Source organism: Mus pahari, chromosome 21 (assembly GCF_900095145.1).
Source record: "Mus pahari chromosome 21, PAHARI_EIJ_v1.1, whole genome shotgun sequence".
Classification (NCBI taxonomy): Eukaryota; Metazoa; Chordata; class Mammalia; order Rodentia; family Muridae; genus Mus; species Mus pahari.
This window is the reverse complement of record NC_034610.1, coordinates 50,833,997-50,846,787: the sequence shown is the minus strand read 5'-3', so window position 1 is coordinate 50,846,787 and position 12,791 is coordinate 50,833,997. Positions and strand designations below refer to the sequence as shown.

Here is a 12,791-nt window from a genome sequence, read left to right as displayed (position 1 = left end):
AAAGAAAAAAGAAAAAGAAAAAGAAAAAGAAAAAGAAAAAGAAAAAGAAAAAGAAAAAGAAAAAGAAAAAGAAAAAGAAAAAGAAAAAGAAAAAGGTGCTGGTTCAACTGGTGGTCAGCATGTAGAAGAATGCAATTGATTCATTCTTATTTCCTTGTACAAATCTCAAATCCAGCTGGATCAAGGACCTCCACATAAAACTAGATACACTGAAACCAATAGAAGAGAAAGTGGGGAAGAGTTTCAAACACATGGACAAAGGGGAAATTTTCCAGAACAGAACACCAATGGCTTATGCTCTAAGATTAACAATGCAACAATGGGACATCACATAATTGCAAAGTTTCTATAAGGCAAAGGATACTGTCAATAGGACAAAATAGCAACCAACAGATTGGGAAAAGATTTTTACCAATAAGACATCTGATAGAGGGCTAATATCCAATATATATGAAAAGCTATAAACATTAGACTCCAGAGAACCAAATAACCCTAATAAAAAATAGGGTGCAGAGCTAAACAAAGAATTCTCAACTGAGGAATATCAAATGGCCGAGAAGCACCTTTAATGTTCACATCCTCAGTTGTCAGGGAAATGTAAATCAAAACAACCCTGAGATTCCACCTCACACCAGATGAGTGTGGCTAAGATCAAAAGCTCAGATGACAGCAGATGATGGTGAGGATGTGGAGAAAGAGGAACACTCTCCATTGTTGGTGGGATTGCAAACTGGTACAGCCACTCTGGAAATCAGTCAGGCAGTGCCTCAGAAAATTGGCTGTAGTATTGCAATCAGTGTTCTTAACTTCTGAGCCATCTCTAGTCCAGAGTGGTTCAGGATTTTAATGTGCTATACAATTATCACCCTGTAGTAGATATGAAAATGGACATAAACCTTTTTACTTTAGCTTAGTTGCAAGATCATAAATTACTCTGATAATGGTTTGTCCTAAAGGAAGAGTAAGGTAAAGAGATTTACAACAGTAAAAACTGGAAGTCTAAATGTCAAAGGCAAGGATGGTTATCTCATGTGTGCTCTTGTCATAGATGAAGTAGAGCAAACGTGTTCACAGTATTTATCTCAGATTGACATTTACAAAACTGAGATTTTTCTGTATAAGTTAAAATGTGGATTTATAATTTATGTGAATTAATATTACTTAAAAGGAAGAAATTAAAAGCCTGCAATCATAATACATTTGTGTTTAATGTTTTTTCTGGACTCCTATGCATAGGCATGCATCCTGTAAACAGTTATAAGTTTATAAGTACTCCATTGTAGTAGTTATCTTGCCTTTAGAGCATTGGGAGTAATCAAGGAAAGATAGTATTTTGGATTATGTGCCTAGCACCAGACATACTGGCATTTGAGCATAACACAAAGAAAATGTCTGGTTTTAACATCTAAAGCAAATGACATAAATAAATGCCATGTTTCAAAATATAGACATGTCTGCAATATTCTTTTTTTTTAAAAAAAAGATTACAATGAGAGAGTGAGGGTGTTTATGCGTTCTATTTTTAAATTTTATAATATTCATTTCTTTGTCCAGCAAATATTTCCCAATAATTTCTGACAGAAGGCACTGTTTTGAGAACTGAGAATATGTAACAGTTTGGAGAACTCAGGAGGTGCCATGGAATAAAGAAGCAAGTGTTACGTATGGGCAGGAGTTGGGCTTGCAGGAGACAGACATTGTGGTTTTAGTTAATACTTAATGGTAATAACAGCTCTGGAAGGAAAATACAGCCTTGCCCCAAGCAAATACAATTTAGCCTCTATCTACAAGTCAAAATTTTAATTTAAGAAAATATATTTGTGTTTAGTCATATCTAAGGGTGACTATATACCTTGAAAGCTGAGGAGGGGGCACGTTGTTAATTCAATCAGAATGGTCTGTGGAAGCGTCCCTGTGAAGATGCTAGAGAAAGATGGTGAAGCAGGAGAGTGTTTTCTAGGAAACCGTCATGTAGGGTAAGAACCCGGGCCAAAGTTCTAATGCTTGGGAGCATGCTGTCCTGGCATTGGAAAGATTGTTATTTTATACTTTCTTTAAGAGATAATCATAAGCCAGTCTTGCCCTGAAGTTTTTCCCTATTATGGAACAGTTTGCTAAATCACCTCTAGCCAGCCAAAGCCAGCCTGAGGCTTGTTCTTACATACTTTGCGATCCACACAGTAATGTTTTCTACACGTATAGACGGTTGGGGTTAAACAAGAAGAAATAAGTAATATTTCACAATGCCTAAAATAGATAAAATAGACTTTGGGTGTTCAAAAATAAGGCTTTATTGCCACATAGCCATTCTTACTCTTGTAGCTACTGATAAATTAGGTCTCTCTAATTTACTTTCCACATAGGATCCCCTTCTACTCCAGAAATCTTTATATGAACCCAGGTATACAAAGATATGAAATAGGTTTAAAGTCAAGTTCACTTATTACAAGCAATAAATTCATACTCATGTAATTCTTTGTTAGACAAAACATTTAAACACTTTGAAGTTGAGAATAAATTTCCATACTAATGAGTGGCATGTGCTTGATTATTTTCACCTAAAGAATTAAATCTCTGCTTGATACCCGATGTTGTAGGATGCAGAGCTGTCCCTAAGGTTGGCAGAGTCGCATGGCAGAGTTTGATTCTGTAACATTAATGCTGAGGATGCCATTCCTCATAAACACTGAGTACACCATTAGAGAAGGGTGATAACAGCCCCTTTGGAAATTGTTGAAAACTCTGCCTCCTTACCCTTAAGCTAACTTGACAAAGAATTTTCGGCTCCCTTCTGTTCTGTCTCCAAACTATTTTTGACAAGAACTGACTTTTCTCACCTACACTCCCACAAATCTCTTCTAGCACCTCCTCCATGTATCTGGCCAGAACATGGCCAGATGTTATAGGGCTGTCCTAAATCCATGAGCCCCACCAGTGCTGAGATTGGCTCTCATTCCTCACAAGATCTTCTGAAGCCAGCCTCCCCTTTGTGTTCACTGAACTCTACCCCTAAGCTCACCTAGACATTGTCCTGAGGGTTAGGTTTGCTTTCAGAACATTAGGTTTCTATTAGTCTAGAAAAGATGGCCTTAGTGCGGGATTATATGTATGAAGAAATGCCTACAGTTGAGGAACAGAACTGAGAATAAACACTTTTAGGAGATTAACCCTCTTACATTTCTCATCAGTGTTCTTCCCTGAGTTTTATTTGTACAGAAATCAGTTCTATAGGATTGGTATGATACCATATCAACACACTGTACTGAGTTAAAACCATATATTTTCCAAGTATATCTACTTATATAACAATCTATATTAACAATCCCTCTAGTGTGAATGGCATGCACTAATGTATGTGTGGGTGTGTTTGCCTATGTGTGTTAGAGGTTAACATTGGACATTTTCCTTTGGAACTCTTTACCTTTTTTGTTGTGATAATGTGTCAGTGAACTTAAAGTTTACCATTTTGTGTAGATTAGACAGTCAGAATGGGTCCAGGGTGTTCCTCACCCTGAGGTTACAGACTCTCGAATACTGGGGAACAAAATGCAGGTCCTCACCCTTATAGAAGAAGCACTTTACCCACTGGGACTGGGACAGAAGCCGGGAATTCAACTTTTTCTAACACCAAAGAAAGTATAAAAAGAACAGCACTAAGACCACTAAGACAAGTTCCTCGAGCTATTTTTCTTTGAGAGATGATAAGATGTTCTTTAAAACACCTGGGTTGTTTTGCCTAGAATTTAAAGAGCATGAGATTTCCATTATGATTGTACTTCCAAGGGCTGATTATTTCCATTACAACACTCATTAAATAATTACTTGAAGTCTAGAGGCAAGGAGAACCACAGAGAAGTTTCTCTTGAGAAGACAAAGGCTTCACTATAGTTAGGTGGGAGGGGGTAGCCCTGGAAGACACTAATTACCACAGAACGAGTTGTGCAGTTCTGAGCATGAAAACTGCCCAGCGGTGTGTTGACACTTTGTCTGCGGTGTGCTCAAGAGAAATGAGAGTACAGCCCTCAGTGCCTCTCTACTCCTCACTGAGAAACTACTAGAGATGAAGTCTGTCTTCATAGCCTGGCCAATCCACACCGAGGCAGGATGAAGAAAGGGGAACACAGCTCATGTCACTGACCCTGGATACATCGCAGAGAGAAAGCAGACTTGTAGCAAAGAAACTTTGGAACTTACTTATCTCCCCATGATTTACAAGTCACATACGGTGGGTAATTTCAGTGTTGGGTAAAAATGAAAACACTCTTTCAATTTAAACTAGAGAGGAGAAAAATTGTTTGATAGTAAAATACACAAAGCACCTATGTTTTCTAAAAGACAGTTGAACAAAAGAGACATCCTGGTTCGTTCAGCCACTGTCAGTGTGTGATGCTCATATTCCATGTGGTCAGTGGGTCTCTGACAGCAGGGGTTCGAGAGTAAGCTCAGACAAACCCTTCAGATTAAAGTTTGTAACCCTAGGAATGGGGGTGGGGAGTACTTTACCCCTATTAAGACCAAAAAGTGCTTAGTTGTTTCAATAATTGGGAAGAATGTTAAATTTCTCTCTTCTTACCTTCTAAGATATAATCTTGGTGAAAGTCTCAAAAAAGATTTAAATGTAAGTTTGAAAACATAGGAAGTGCTTTTCAGATTCCAGAAGGGACTATCTTTTGGAAGCTATGCTTTGGGTAATCGTAGCTATTTGAATGTACACAGTTAATAGTGGAAATAAAGCTAACTAACAGGCAAGTTTGAGACAAGGTTTCCCTTTTAATTTTTTTGAAAAAAATCAAAACAAAACAACAATAAAATAAAACAAACAAACAAACAAACAAATTGTCCGACTTTGCATGAATTGTCAAACAAGGCTGGATTTTTCCAGAGCAGGAAGACCGATAGGTAGTGAGAAATGCTTACACTGAAATCCTGAAGGCCTGAGTTGAATTCCCAATGGAGGAAGAAAGAAAGCCAGGTCTGTTCCTATAAAGGTAAATGAATCACAGGCCAGAGAGCCTGTACTTAAAGACAGGATTATGGTTCTATGAGAGACTGTTTCATGGGGAGTGGAGAGAGCGAGAATAAAGATATTTGATGTCCTACTCTGTCCTCCACATACATGTGAATGGATAGGGACTTATGTGTATGCACCACTCACATGCATTAAACACATGCCCCACAACACACAGAGTATGTTGCTGTTTTACCTATATGGATTTTCATTCCACATGTGTGCAGTGCACGTAGGGGCAAGAAGAGGGCAGAAGATTCCTTGGAATTAGTGTTACAGACTGTTAACTGCCATGTGGGTCCTTGGAATAAAACCTAGGTCCGCAGAGACAAGTGTTCTGAAGTCCTAGGCCATCTCTTCTATGGGAGTTTGTTATTGTAAACAGACCTTTTTCCTTCTTTCACTACAAACCAATCAACACTGCACTAGAATGGCCCATGGAATCGCATCAAAATTCTTAAGACAGACATCATATCTACCACATTCCAGTGTCCCCAGACCTATGTCCAAGGACAAGTTCTTTCCTCGGAAGGGCCCGATTCCCCTTGGGTCCAAGTATTCAGTGAATATGGGCCTCCCAAACCACCACTAAAAGCAAAGAAGGGGGTGGAAGCTAGCGGAGCCTTGAGAAAGCAACCAAATCAAGGCCTTAAAGTCCAACTAGATAAGGGAACATCATATTGAAACATGGTGGCAGTTGCTATGGAGAAGAGTAGAGAACCTCCTTCAAAATCTGCTACCTGAAAGGTCACAAAAAACTTCTCAGTGTCCTCCAACGAGGAAAGAAGCTTTCCTCACAGTCAGCAACTAAAAGAAGGTTTTGTGGCTAGGTTACTTTTTAAGGTTTAAATGTCACTTTAATTTATACTTCCTGACAATTCCCCTCATATCAAAAAAAAGTATGTTTTTAATTTCTTCTATTCAAATTCCACTAGTAATTACCATTATTATACAAAACTTACCATTCTCAGAATGAGATCAGTTCACTAATTCTAAGCAACATAATCACAAATAATGGTGTTAAGACCCACTGATTCTTACCATCCTGACCCCTAGTTAATAGTGGTTATGAGATGTAAAAAATAACAAACAAACAAACAAACAAACAGAATAAAAAATAAAATAAAGCTAGTCTCTGCCCCATAAACCAAAGTGATGCAATCACACAGAGGAGGATATTCAAAAGCATGAGCCAGTGAATGACTGGCTTGTCACCTTTTTCTTTTCTTTTCCCTGAAATGCTTTAGCAACTCTTGGCCTGGCAGAAATTCTTTCTGCCTTGTTATGTCACCAAGAATCTGTCACACTTTGACTTGAAGAACAGAGAAAGTGGGTTTTACTCTCATCCCGTCTGATGTTTCAGGAACCCTAAGGTGGCAGATAAATATCCACAATTCCACTGTACGCAGGGATTTGTTAGGAAGGCTTCCGTGACAGAAATAAGAGGCTTGTTTCTGCAACATGAGCTCCCCCCAGAACCTGAGTGGGACTCAAGGCTGAAATTCAATTCTGAGCCTAACCACTTGGCACCACAGCCCATGGAAATGAAGTTAGTACAGCGATGGCTGAGAAAGAGCAGCTAGCATGGCTCTACCTAGTCTCTGCTTGCTAGTTTTCTAACTTTAAAAACAAAACAAACAAAACAAAACAAAACAAACAAAACAAAACAAACAAAACAAACAAACAAACAAAACAAAACAAAACAAGCAAACAAAACAAAACAAACAAACAAAACAAAACAAACAAACAAAACAAACAAACAAAACAAAACAAAACAAAACACCTTGACCAAGGCAGATTCAAACAACAAACTCATTTAAAATTGCTGTCCCTTACAGTTCAGGGCCATGGCTAAGTAACTCAAAAGGTTCTCAACTGAGCCACAGATGGCAATGAGAAAAGCAGAAAAGACCTTTTACTGTATCATAAAGGCCATATGCTGACAATTCTCAGAGGCTAGTGCTCCTGCAAAATGGAACTCTCCACATGAACAAGGAGCTTCCTGCTGCCAATCAACAGGACACTCCTGGCTTTAGAGCAAGTGAAAGCCACTTGCTAGCTGGGATGCATTAAATCCAGCAGGTCCATTTGGGGACAGAAGTCCCTTCCATTTCTGGGCCTTCTGGGGAAGCAGCATGCCCTTTTATGGTGCTAGGGAACTTGGTTGGCATATGTGACACAGCATTGTCCCTCTTGGAGCCACTGGCACACAAAACAAATAAAAGATTAGAAGCCACCCAGGTGTAGGAGATTAAGGACTTATCAGACAGATGGAGTCTAAGAGCATCATCTGGGCATTCTTCATCTTTTGTAATAAGGGGAGGTTTCCTTGTGGTCCCAGCAGTAAAAATAAGCCTAAATGAACGAAATTGAGCACTTCCAGTGACAAAAGAAAGACTTCTTAAATAAACCAGTTTGGAATACAAGAAGTTTGTCTGATAAGAGTCCAGTTGTGTTCCTAAAAAATAAATCACTACCTAGCTGAAGAGAACAGAAGATGGTTGGCCCCAACACCACCACAACTAGACCAGTATCCAAAAAATGTTAGCTATCAGGACTTCAAGGGCCTCCGTCACTCCAACACTCAGGTCCAGAGAGTCACACTGGAAGCCACCAGACTCCAAAGAAAATGAAACAGCTTAGATCCTACAGGGTTGGCTAGAGACATCGCTGGAGTAATGAACATACCTACAAGCAGAGTTAAATAGAAGGCTGACCCAAGTAAAGGAGAGAGGAAGCCAATGCAAAGAAGGCAGGCTTTATCCTGATTTATTTACTCTGTGGGCCCAAGTGAAGAGTCAGTGCTTTCTAGAAAAGCGGTTCCTAAGTACATGCTTTATTAGCAGTGTGTGCATGAAGAGTGTCTGCTGACATAAGGTAGACTCACTTTGATCTGCTGAACTCAGCCCTCAAGAGGACCTTTAAAGACCATCATTGTCATCACAGTGTCCTGATGACAAGCTCCGATTTAGAATCAACACAGACTGGATCTCCAGAACTGAATTTGGATACCCTTACCAACAATGTCCAGAGGACTCAGCATAAAGCCCCTATTCCTATCATTTGGAAGCCATCCCCTTGAGCCACATCTGTGTGGCTGCCCACTCATAGGGTGCTCATTCTGACGTACCTGTATACATTTTCTTTGTTTATTTTCTCTCTGAACCCTGGCGAATATTAAGAAGGTCATAGCATCGCAATGCATGCTCATGACAGGGAAACAAAATTCAGTTCTTCAAAGTGTACAGCTACATTCAGCTTGCCTCATTGACTCAACTCTTGAGTAGAGAATCCATACAAAACATCCAGTACTTCAGAAGAGATAATACCAAACGACACTTAATTTTTTTTTTTTTTTTTTTTTTTTGGAGAAAGTGTCTGGCCATTAACTGACCAGAACCTAACTCTGGTTCCAGTAATGAAATGTCATCATAATGTGGCTACCTACACTTGTCCTTCAAGGCCAGCCTGGTCTTCTGTATGAGTTCCAGGAGAGCCAGAGCTGCATAGAGAGATCCTATCCCAAAAAGAATAAAATAAGATAAAATAAAAAATAAATAAAAATAAAAATAAAAGTAACAATTGGAGCCTGGAGAGGAAAAATTTAATTGAAAGGAAATATCATGATGCCTGAGAATACACCAACAGAAATATAGATGACATATTAAGATGATTAGGAAATGGTTACCATTGTTGAAATAGCCCCTGAGCAGAGCTGTGATTCATGAACACTTACTTTAAAGACTGAAGATGAAAGTAAACTTAGTTTGCCCATAGACTCAACTAAGAAGAGTGGGTAGGTCTCTTAATAAAAACTCTAAAAGCTTACGCTCTTGGGTTGCAAAACTTCACCTAACTAAAACCCGACCATGATATCCTAGAAAGAAAAGCCATTGACCACTGTGCCCGTTTCTGTCAGGCCGGTCTACTGAGCTTAGCAATGTGACTAGATGGGGGCTAGTCAGTTGGGTGGGTTCATGGATTGGCTGGTGGGTTAGAAAGTCAGTTAGCTAGTTAGTTGACCAGTTGAGGGGTAATTTAGCTGGTTAGCTGCAATTTTGTTGGGTGGGTGGGTGGGTGGGTAGGTGGGTGGTTGATTGGTTGGGGGGTTAGTTTGTGAATTAGCTGGCTAGCTGGTCATTTGTTTGGGGGGGAGGTATAGTTGGATTATAACTGATCTTGTTATCCGGTAGTTTATTTGTATGATTGATTGATCAGTTAGTTAGCTCATTGGTGAGTTAGCTGGTTATCTGGTTGTTTGGTTAGCCTGTTCTGATACAGTCTTTACATAGCAGAGGCCGCTTTCTTAAATAATGACCCTCCTACTTCAACCTCTAAAACATTATATTTAAAAACTATTGGGCTTGCCTTCTAATGACAATACTAAGAATGTCTTTCGAAAATGAAAACAACTATACATCTATAAACTGTCCACTAAATTATAAGAATAGATATTTACAATCTTAAAATTTTCTGTTTATAGTCTAACATTTTTATATTAGGCATTGTAACATGCTATGTAATCATAGTCATTTTTATCTAAAGGAAATAGATACCAGCTTCCATGTCTATTTTCCTCATATTTTCTTCCTAAACTCTTGAAGGAAATACTTAAAATATTTACACTAATATAGAACATTGGATCTTTTTATTTTTCTCATTTAGTCTATGGTATGACACTGAAATATTCACTGCATAAAAGCATAATTACATTTAACTTTGTTTTCTCTTTGAAAACCCAGTACTTCCTTCATATACTACATGCAGATGAAAATAAAATAAAAAAGATTAGTCTTTGAAATTGACAACACACAAACCAGATATTCAATTGCTTTGTACTGGAAATTAAAAATCACAGACTCTTACGAGTTAACTATCGAATATTAGCACAGACAACAGCTGAAAGGAGAATTAATTTGAAGGTGAGGCACACACTTTTCATCGACAGTATGGAATTGAATTGATAATGAAGGAAAACGTCAGAAAATATCAGTAAGCTGGTGAGAAGGAAGCAATTCTCACGATTTTGTATCGGTCCATGTTATTTTATATTGCTGTGTAAAGACTGTCTCAATCAAATGAAGGCTAAATAATTAATACAGACATAACAAGCAAAACAAAATGTAAGTGTGTTGTCTCAGACCCAGCTAATCAGAATAAAAGTGCAAGAAATTTGAGCAAGCAAAGAGTATACGACTCTTCCATGGTCCTACAAATACTTCTTTCCCCATGGGACAAATTCATGCTGAAGGAGAGAGTCATATATTGAACAATGACTCTCCTTAATGGCCATTAGTTTTCAATCAGTTATTTAAGAAGAATTGAATTAATCTCATGGCAAGAGTCCTCAAAACAATTAGTGGCTCCCTATGTAGCCTAGGATGTCATGACAACTCCTCAGGTTCTGAACAGAAGCAGATCTAGCTGAGCAGATGGTCAGGCTGTATGCAAACAATTATCTTGTGGTTAAAAGCAGAGCTCCTGTTCATTTGTCTTTGTTTGTTTACATGAGCTCACATTCATCAGCCAATCAATACAGAGTCTGACATCAAAGACAAGAAGATATTCCCTTCCAAACTGCCTGGGGAAGCAGGGAGAAGTCATACTCTGAAGTTTTAGAAAAACAATGACTGTAATACCTCATGAGGCTTTCTATCCTCATTTGGACTTTAGGTGCAACAAAGGCAAGCATAGAGGTGAGAAGACAGCCAGGGAAGATCCACCTTGATAATAAGTGAGAAAAACTGAAAAATAATTGGTTATCCATATAAAAGTGGGCCACAGCGACACAGAGCCATCACAGCTGCCATTACTAAAAGACGGCTATGTACACAGCTACGTTCAATAGTTACTTAGAGGTGCAAAGTCCAAACTTTTATCAGCCAGACTAAATAACTGAAGAGGGCAAAGAGGAATTTTAATCCTCCACTAACTAACTGGAAACCTGTTCCACCTAGGAAGGTAAGCTACATCTACTTTACATTTTCTGAAATGGTAAAATAGAAAGGATGTGATATGCAGCTGATCCAGAACAGACAGCGCTCCATACATGGGAGTCACACTCCCCTTCCTTCCTTTCAACCTGCAATTCATCGATACACTGTCATGCAACCTATATTTTTGTACAAACTTATATGTTTAGGTTCTAGGTATTAGGACGCTAGAAATGTGACTTGTTCCATCACAGGTAGACATACATCCTTTCCGTTCTGACATGTCTTCCTGTGCAAGTCATAAACCATAAATATGAGCAACTTGAGAAAAACGACACGGTACATGTCATTTTAGGAAGCAGAATACTCATCCATGAGCAATTTAAACAATATTTATTGTGATTATTATATATTGTACTACTTTGCCTGGGAATATTGGTAAGGACTTTTCTATACTCTTGCTGCCTTGTTAAGGCTAGTCAATCATTTTCTTCTTCAGAGGAGTGCCCTAGTAACAACCTCGCACCTTCTCCTATCTCCCTCTTCTAACTCACTACCCAGAGAATTGTCATTTTTCCACCCTTACCTACAAAAGGAAAATGAAATGAGAAGTCCTTCCATTGTGAGAGGAGCCTACAGTGGTTAGCAAACAAACACACACACACACACACACACAAACCCAGCATCTAAATACATCTCAGTATTCACAATGAGTCATCGTTTCGATTATTTAACTTTATAATGTCAGTATGTAGCTTTATGCAATGTTCACACAATGTAGTTTTATACAGGGACTATGTAACTATATACTATAAAGAGTATATATCCAAGGTGGGACCTGCATAGACAAATAAGGAGTAGGAAAATTTAGAGATCTAAGAAGTGGAGATGTTTACCACCCCTGGACCTCTAAAGGATGCCTAGCAGCAGGCTCCTGATACAAAGGCTGCCCTCCCTACATATGCAGTCTTACAGGTTATCTATTCAGGTATGGGCTTACTTAACTTTTTGATCCAAAACTAGCAGAATCTCTGCTATCTGAACTACAGCATTTACTTGGAGTATAGTAATTACTCTATTGCCAAAATATTAGCACATCACATGTGAATGTAACTCTAAAAGGGAGGCAAAGCCAGAGTCTAGAGCCCATGTTCTTACATCCTTTCCAAAGCAACAGAAAGAAAATGTAGAGAAAATGAATTGCACCAGGTTTGTGCTTGTCTCTCCTGAAGACATTTGGGGAAGGGGGGGGGGGGACCTTGCTACATTGTTGCAATTTAGTTCCAGGCCAGAGCCCTGTAATGTTCACCACACATCATTTTTGAGATTAATGATGTGTGTCCCGTTAATAGAAAGCAACAGATTAAGTCTCCACTAAGAGTTTTACAGGTTATGTACGTTATCTGTTCGCCTCATTTAGTAACAACCTTGCTGTTCAGAAGCAAATGGGTTTAATGCCAAAGCAGAACTCCCTTCCTGAACACAAGCAGAGTCTGGTTTCTAAAGTGAAGATAATTACTTTTTACTTTGCAGAGCTTTGGGTATAATGCAACCAGTAATTCTATTTCTAAAAGACTTCTTGTCTTTTAGAAACAAGCATTTCTGTTTGTTATTTATTCGGCAATCAGTTTAAGAATTATAGAGCCCCACCTTCAAACCTAGATTATGGCACTGCATCTTCTTACACATAAAATAAATATAAATGTGAGACATTCTATCAGTATACTAGGAGGAAGAGAACAGTTCTCTTGAAGGGAGACACACACCAGCTTCTGATTCTTCTTTCTCTTTCTTTCTTTCTTTCTTTCTTTCTTTCTTTCTTTCTTTCTTTCTTTCTTTCTTTCTTTCTT

The 12,791-nt window shown here is 38.6% G+C and overlaps 1 protein-coding gene across 17 annotated transcripts in view; it reads right to left on the bottom strand.

Moving 5' to 3' along the window:
* The window catches only part of Ptprk (protein tyrosine phosphatase receptor type K), a 514,155-nt gene that overhangs the window by 301,722 nt on the left and 199,642 nt on the right, over positions 1 to 12,791 (bottom strand). The window lies entirely within an intron of this gene.